Source organism: Nanorana parkeri, unplaced genomic scaffold (assembly GCF_000935625.1).
Source record: "Nanorana parkeri isolate BGI_ZX_2015 unplaced genomic scaffold, ASM93562v1 scaffold1039, whole genome shotgun sequence".
NCBI classification, from domain to species: domain Eukaryota; kingdom Metazoa; phylum Chordata; class Amphibia; order Anura; family Dicroglossidae; genus Nanorana; species Nanorana parkeri.
Window position 1 is genome coordinate 502,543 of NW_017307307.1, and position 9,084 is coordinate 511,626.

General features: G+C 41.0%; 1 protein-coding gene across 1 annotated transcript in view; it reads right to left on the reverse strand.

Moving 5' to 3' along the window:
• The window catches only part of ANKH (ANKH inorganic pyrophosphate transport regulator), a 95,888-nt gene that overhangs the window by 40,370 nt on the left and 46,434 nt on the right, over positions 1–9,084 (reverse strand). The gene's annotated exons all lie outside the window — the stretch shown is intronic.

Genomic DNA, 9,084 nt, shown 5'->3' on the forward strand with positions numbered 1-9,084 from the left:
TTATACAGTGGCAAGAAAATGTGAACACCCTTGGAATTAACTGTGTGATTAAATGTGATCTGATCCTCATCTAAGTCACAGCAATAGACAAATACAATGTGGTTAAGGTGATAACACACAAACAATTCTAATTTTATTGTCTTTATTGAACACACCCATTAAGCATTCACAGTACTGGAACACAACGTAAGGCTGGGCACACACCTTACAACCAATGCCGAACGGGCAGTGTGCGCTTGCGCACACCGGCCCGTGCGGCTGTTATCGGACGGACATGCCACAAACCCGCCGAACATCGTACGATGCTCGGCGGGTTTTCAAACATGTCCGTAAGTTTACAGTAGTAGAGGTCGCACGGCTTCCACACACCTTACGAACATCGTACGATCGCGGGATTTCCCACGATTATCGTACGATAATCGTAAGGTGTGTGGGCACCCTAAGTGAGCCCATAGACTAATTACTTCAACAAAAGCTAAGTGGACTCAGTAGCTTGCACACCTTCAATTAATTAAAAGAGTACGGAGGTGTGGTTTAGAGCTACTTTGATTGATAAAAGACACTCAGACATTTAAAGATTGCTGTTCATAAGAAGCATCGACTGATGCGAACCATGCCTCGCCAAAAGGAGCTCTCTGAAGATATATAATCAAGAGTAGTTGATCTGCATAAGGCCTGAAAGGGATACAAAGCAATCTGAAAGTGTTTAGGCATCCATCAGTTGAAAGCTAGACAAATTGTCTATAAATGGAAACAGTTTAGTACTGTGGCTACTCTTACTAGAAGTGGGGGCCCAGCCAAGGTGACTCCCAAGGCGCAACGCAGGATCCTCAATGAGGTAAAGTAGAACCCATGAGTAACTGCTAAAGGCTTAAAGATATCACTGGAACTGGCAAACATCTCTGTTCATGAGTCTACCATATGTAAGTCTTTGAACAGGCAGGGTGTCCATGGCAGAACACCACAGAGGAAGCCGATGCTCTCCAAAAAAAAACATTGCTGCATGCCTGATGTTTGCCGAAGAGCACCTTGGCAACTTGAAGCGCTACTGGGAAAATGTTTTGGGGACTGAGTAAACAAAAGTTGAATTGTTCAGGAAGAATACTCCGGACTATGTAAGGCGCAAAAAGGGCACAGCTTCCCAACATCATCCCAACGGTGAAGTATGGTGGAGGGAACATCAAGATTTGGGCTTGCTTCGTTACCTAAGGGCCTGGACCACTTGCCATCATCGAGGGAAAAATGTATTTTGATCAAAATATCCTACAGGATAATGTCAGGGCGGATGTCTGTTAGTCTGATGCAGCAAGACAATGACCCTAAGCATCAAAGTAAATCCACCACAGAGTGGCTTCAGGAAAAGAAAATGTGCCTTTTGGAGTGGCCGGCCCAGTCAGAGCCCAGACCTTAACCCCATAGAGATGCTGTGGAATGACCTCAAGAGACCCGTTCACACCTGACATCCTACAAATGTGTCTGAGCTGAAGCAGTATTGTAAAGAGAAATGGTCAGAAACTTTGTGCAGGTCTGATCCAGAGCTACCAAAAGTGCTGGCTTGAAGTCATTGCTGGTTTGACCGGCTATTAATTCCAAGGGTTCCCTTACTTTTTGCTCCAGCACTGTGACTGGTTAATGGCTGTGTTCAATAAAGACAGGAGAAATTAGAATTGTTTGTGTGTTATCAGCCTAAACACATTCTGTTTGTCAATTGTTGTGATTTAGATGAGGATCAGATCACATTTTATGGAAAATTACTGCAAAAAAACAATTAGTTTCAATGGGTTCACATACTTATTATTGCCACTGGATAGATAGATAGATAGATAGATAGATAGATAGATAGATAGATAGATAGATAGATAGATAGATAGATAGATAGATAGACATATGATATAAGACGGCATTCACACTGGGCATTTTGGGATTCCTGCAGCAGGAATTCCAGATACGCCATTAAGGTGCGGCCGTCGTATCGGGTCAAGATAATGACCAGGTAACAGCGACCGCATCTGTAAGCGGAAGTGTAATCGTATATGGTCTGGAATACATCACTGTCCCTGGATGCATCTATCTACTTTGTTTCTATAGTTATATATAGAGAGTTATATTTTAACTACATCCCCCTTATAAGTTGAAGGAAAAGACAAGGAAACACAGGAAGAACATGCAAGACAGCATAGTGGAGCCAGTGGATCCAGTCATCAGGAACTGAAAACAGCAGGAAAAATCTTTATCACAAAACATCCAAAAATATCTGCAATGGGTGAATCAACAAGATCTAGATCTAGACTTGCCCAAAATGGCATGCCCATCTGATTTACCTTACCCAAACAGCTTTGGGTTTTACAAGTAAAGGGGTTTTATATTAACAATACAACGCAATGTATAATTCCACATTATATGAAAGTGCCTTGTAAAAAGATGATGAAATAGACTTCCACATCCTCTGCATGAAGTTTTTTATTTAGACAACCAACCAATACAAGTGAGGGATAAAAGTCAGCCACACATTTTACACTGTAATGATCGACTCTAAAGTCTAGACAAGACACCTTCACAAAAGAATCAAATGACTGATTTTATTCTTTGCCTGTGGAGTGCCTGTCAGCTGTATAAAATAGAGGATGTACATCTGGCTGATCTTTTCATTGCATGAAGTTATTCAATATGAGGAAAATAATGATAGCACTTGCAATTACAAAGACTTGAATGTGATACACAGTCCAAGCTGTTGCTACATATAGATTTTGTTTCTGAGTCATCTGAATTTAATGTTATTTTACAGGTACTCTGCAAATTATTGACATTCCCTACTATTACCTTCCTGTCATTATTCACGCATTTTATTGAATTCTTGTGATGTGAACACTGGATCTTTGAGATATTTCAAGCAGAAAACAGTTTTAGAGATAATTAATCTTATATCTTTTTCTACATATCAGCATGGTAAAAGTACCATATCCATGCATTCCATAATAGCTTCATATTTCATTTAATCTCCGGGTGGGAAAAAAAACCTCCACTTGCAGTGGGGCTACCCGCTAACCAACCTGGCTAATCTACCGTGAACTGTAGATATACTCATCCTTGGCAGGGGTTCCCTGAAGCCTGAAAGTTATTTCAAGGGTTCCCATGTGGTAAAAGGTTGAGAAAGCCTGCGTCAGAGCAATTATATATGACGTTTACATGTTTACATGCTTGCTTTTACTTCATTTTATTACACATGGAGATGTGTGGACTCGAAAAACCGGTATCGGTGCATCCCTAGCTTTTTTGAAAAAACTTATGTCACCAAAATGCACGGTAACATGCATGGTATGCACATGGAAGCACATGGTGCAGCGAGGTACATTGGGGTGCTATCAACAATGAATGGCACCACAGCGCATCTTAAAAAGAGACACGCATTTTGTTGCTGCAACAAAAATGTTCGCCTTTCTGCATGCTGCCGCAGCTCACAGGCGTCGTCGGGGTCTAAGAGGTAGTGGTCTTTATACTACAAGAGCATAGTGCTATTGTAGACTACAGTATTTTTTGAAGAGACCAACTACAAAGGTTAATTATGATTTGCAAAGCCCAGCCCGATCCCCAGTATACAGTATGTACTATTCCTCCAATCTATATACAGTTTTCCACTACCTAAATTAACCTAGCATTCACATCCTCTGACAGTTCTGTGAATTTCTCTGATAACAGATTGCAACGCCTTTATGCATATCATTATGATAAACTGTGCCATTGCAAGGAATGACATTATACAAATCCAGTAAAGATTTATATTACATGAATTTTACATTTGGTGCAATCAGCAAGCGCATAAACCTTTCCAACGTAGGACTGATGAAAAAGAAAAAAAACATAGACATCATCAATCAAATCTTGTAAAGCATGATGCCTTATCATTCCCAATGGCTGGGAATGATAAGGCATCATAGTAACATCATAGCAACTAGAACGTGATAATAAATCAACCAGCATTTGAAAAAGTTGAACCCAATCTGTCTAAGCTTGTAGAATTACATTTGTCACTGTTTCTGTCTGCGTACAACACAGAAGCTGTCACTGATGTACTGATTAAGTTTACATTTTTGTCATGTGTAAGAAAGACTGACTACTTTATCACTTATTTTAGTAAGAATGGAATCTCAGAGATGTAGACTTTTGACTAGAATGCAAGATGGAAAAAGCAACACACTGATACAAAGAGTTTGCTCTATCTCATTATTTCTGGAGTGTCAAGAACCTGTCTTGGAAATAACACTTTCTACACTGTATGATATAATACGTTGGCAGCAACAATTCTAAACAATAGAACATATTCACAGTATCTAAAACGTCAGATCTTGAAAGTAAAATAGTTAATCAAGTCTGGAAACAGTATGTGATTGTTTTATCTCTGTTGGTACTGACCAGCAGGACTGGATTTACTCTCCCTGCTGCCCCAAGGCCAGGTTCCGCAAATGCATAGCTGACCTGAGATCCGATTACACCTGTAACAACTTTCTTCCCCTCACTGCAGTGACAAAGTCATCCTGTGCCCAGGGCAAAGATGCCAAACTGGGCCCCCTAGTTTGTGCCAACGCAAGTGGACTGAGATGGTGCTTTGGGATGTAATTCAGAATGAACTGGACACATCACTCCCATGACACCAATGCACATAAACCACATTACTGTGTGTGTGGTAAAGCGCACAGTAACATGCACGACACTGCACCGTATAAGTCTGTATGAGTTCTAGGTGTTTTTTCTATTTCAATGTCCAAGATAAGCAGATTGCTTTAAAAAAAGAACTATGGCCCAACCTTTTTTGTCATCCTGTGACCCAAAACTCAGCATATAACGGGCTATTACCCGCTTTTTGCTCACAGTGCAGAGCCGTGCTGTGGGTGGGAAAGATCCAGACAATATTGTCGGGATCCACCCCGTTGTCTGATTGGCAGCCTGCTCTGCCTCTCTAGAGCCAAAGCCAGTGTGCTCACCGCCTCCCCTGTCTGTCCCTCCAATGAGCGCAGGAGGAACAGAGAGAGGGGAGGAGGAATTCTTGCGGGGCACAGTGACTGACAGTCGCCACTCTCTGCAGTGAGATCAGAAACTGGGCAATCAGCGCTATGTGCTCACTCAGTTCTCAATCTATAGAGTCAAAGTGTGACAGCTGCAGTGTCAAACGTCAGCTCTAATTATGGGGTTGACTTTTTTTTACTCTTCTCATAAGTCACCTATAAGCTGATGTCTTTCACATGGGAACATCAAAAACATTTACAAGGTATGAGAACTCAAAAGGCAACAAACATTCCGTTCTTAAACAAAACAGGCTGTTTATTCCAGCAGAATTTAACATAAAGCATACCGTGTTTCCCCGAAAATAAGACACTGTCTTATATTTTTTTTGGCTCAAAAAAACACACTAGGTCTTATTTTCGGGGTAGATCTTATTTTTTTTTTTCATGTACAACAATGCAAAATTAATGCAAATCCAAATTAAATAATCCAAAATGGCAAAGTTAAGAATATGGTGATCAGGGCAATCTGGGGTGCCGTACCTTTCCAAGAGCAATTTGGTAACCAATCACTGGCCAGAATGAGCGAAGCGCGCTTTCACTATCGATTCCTCACAGGCGGAGTGTATTTGGTATCACTCCGCCTGTGACAAGAGCCGGTGCTATAGAGGAGGCATCAGCTTATGTGGCTCTGCTCCCTCCGCTGCCGCCTCGCTTCCTCTAGCGCTGGCTTCATTGGCCCCCGCTGATTTTCTCCCGCGGCTCTGCAAGTTCCCCCTTATGCCACCACCGGCCCTGGGAATGGTCACAACTAGGTCTTATTTTCGGGGTAGGTCTTATATTTTAGCAATTCCCAAAAATAGCACTAGGTCTTATTTTTGGGGTAGGTCTTATTTTCGGGGGAAACAGGGTATATAGGCATCCAGCCTCAAAGTACAATGCATGGATGTAAAAACAAACTTTTGCTCAGCTGAGCCTTACTTAGTCTTGTTCAAGGTAATTTTTCGCTTTGCGAATGGCAGCAGACCATAAATAGGCAATTTCTGTGCAGCAGCCTTCAGCTCAGCATGGCACTCTCTCTGAACTGACATAAATACATACTCTGTACTATGGATGAGCTTGGATTCAACATTGGCTAATGTCATCAACTAAAGATGGCCATGTGGCCATATAAGATCAATTAGGTCACCAAAATGCCCGGCTGCAGCTGATAGGGCCCACGCTGACAGGTTCCTTCCAGGTTTGAATGAGCTTGGGTTTGGTCTAAGCCCAAGCTCATCCCTTCTATCCATACAGCTTTGTTGGGCTGAACTTAACTAGCTGATCTACCAGGGGAAAAAAACAAAAAATAAAGACCTAGGTTTCCTTACCGCAGGGTCGTGCTTGTTTAACCTGAAAGGAAAATTCCAGGAAATTTTATTTTTGAATAGCCACAAGTCAAATATCAGGGCAGCGCCAAAACAGTGTTGCGTGTAGTATCCGGGAACTAAGATTTGCACAGTACACAGCAGCGATACAGACATAAGATAGTCATTCATTAGAGGTAACTTTTTCAACTTGGGGCTGAACCCAAAAAAAAAAAGAAGAAGAAAGAAAAGTTAAGAAACTGTGAAGCCACATACCGCCCACCAAGAACTTTTCCAGGCAACAAAATAATCTTTGCAATCACCATGTTACAAAGGCTTTATAGACTAAACCATTCCAGTTTTTGCTAAATAAACTTGTTATTACTAAGAGTAGAGGTTTTATGAGCATAAGCAAATTTACTTAGACAGCCCAGTGTCACTGCATCCTGGATGATGACGATGATGATCAACTGTAGACACACTAAACAATAACAAAGGCTTTCAAACTTGCACAACTACTCTATGGCTGGAACCTGCCAGCATTAAAGCAGCAGTAAAGTGTTACTAGAGCTTTTTAAAGTGCCCTAGAGCTTTTAGCCATAATGTGCTAGTGTGCACAGGATATTAGCACATTATAGCAGACTTATCTCCCAATCAAACTTTTGTTACCATTCTCTGTACAGGTCAGGAGCATTATACAGAGTACTAGTATCTATTCTGGATTGTTTTGCTTTGTGCTCCCTGGTGGCATAGCAATGGTATCAATGGCTAGAAGATTCCTCTATGATTAAGCCTTATCGTGAAATGCGCAAGATGATTATTGTTTTATTAGGGAGCATGTATGTGGTATGCACGTTTGGATTACAACAAATGAATAATTTGAAGATCCAGCGGTTTGTGGCTATTCTTTTGAGCTGAAATAATTCAAGGTGGACACACACATGTTCTGCCTGCACCCGGGGATCTCTCTGCAGCCAGAGAATTGGAGTGGTGAGATTTCTCTGCAAACCTAATGGCTAGAAGATTGTTGCGTTTGCTGGGCAAGGATGGGGGAACCCCCCCCCCTGCACCCAGGGAACCCTCAGGTAAAGAGAAAAGCTGGTATCTCCAAGATAAGGCCGTCCTTAGGTATGGGGATAAGTAGGGTGCAGCTTGACACATGTTGACCCTCCCCCAACACACATGAAAAAACCGAGCCCAGAGCAGCTGCCCCTCCTGCCCTATCTCTCACCTCATCCTGGCCCTGTTTCCCCCGTACTACAGCCTAACCTAAACTAACACAAAGACTATTGGGAGCTGCACAGATAACATTTAGGACCTTTGGACTTTGGCTTACATGCAGATCACTACTTTGTCAGCTGAAAATCTAATCAGTGCCTCACACAGATCCACAGTTACTCAGAGGTAAGTAGTTGTGCAGTTCTTGGAAGACTTAGGGTCCATTTAGACTATGTTTCGTTAATGCATGTGCGTTAACTTCACACTTGCGCGTTAAAGTCCACTGCGTTAAGACAGCCCATTCATTTTGAGCAGGCTGGTAGTGCAAGTGCAGCTGTGTTTTTCCTTTGCTAGCTAATGTTGTATAGCTGTATTTGTTTTCAAATAAACATTTACCATAATACATGCCTAAGGATTCCCAAAGTTAGCTGAAACAGCAGAGCTACTGAGCTCTGTAAACAGGCTCTTCACAACAAAAGAGCAAAGGAGACAGAGTACATGAAAATTACCTGAAAATAATACTGGCTCAGAAGGAGAATGCAAAATATAAATTGTTTTACATTTTATTTTATTTACTGAGGAGCGCAAGCTTTTACTCCTTGATGCAATGTAATGCTGGCATGTCAGACCGCTGTACAGACACAGCTGCTCTCATACAAAGAGCAGCAAGCAATCTGTTCTATGGATTTGCGGCTTGTACTGGGAGAAATAGCATTGTAAGTACTGCTAATGGGTAATCAATGCTTATAGAACAATGTTACAAGCTTCTGCTCTATTTTTAAGTTGGCTTCAATTTTGCTATTAGGAAAATTATATTCAGGATAATAATGACGCTCATGTCTTTTTCTGATCACTGGCTACAGTAATGCATAAAAGAAATAGAGCAAAACCAATCACACCAATTGACAGCAATTTCTGAGGTACCCCTGACCTAAACAAGCAGTTAACAATGTAGTGCGGGGGCAGCACCACTGCAAGGGGCGTTTTCTCAGAGATAGGCTTAAAAGTAAACAAAGCCCCACTGTGAACATTTACTTTGCTAAATGAATACAGTAAACTCTCTGTTATCCGGTATTCAACTAACCAGAACTCTCATCTAACCAAAAAAAAAATCCCGTGTGCTCACTGTTCATGCTGATGTGCGGCATGTATTATCCTGGAAAAGATTGTGTGCCTATTTGTCTTAATTTGCTTTTGATTACTGCATTTAAATATTTATATAAAGTCAATACAAAGTTTATGTCATGGTATAGTATGGTGTATGGAATTAGTTAGACCTATTGTTAATAGTAACTCTCAAGCAACCAGAAACAACATTTATCCAGAATCTACCAATCCTGGTGGATGCTGGATAATCGGGAGTTTACTGTATTATCTCCTTTACTAAATCAACCACAATGAATGCCTCTTCCTGATATATATAGATATATATCTATATCTATATATCTATATATCTATATATCTATAGATATATAGATATATAGATATAGATATATATCTATATATATATATGTGTATATATA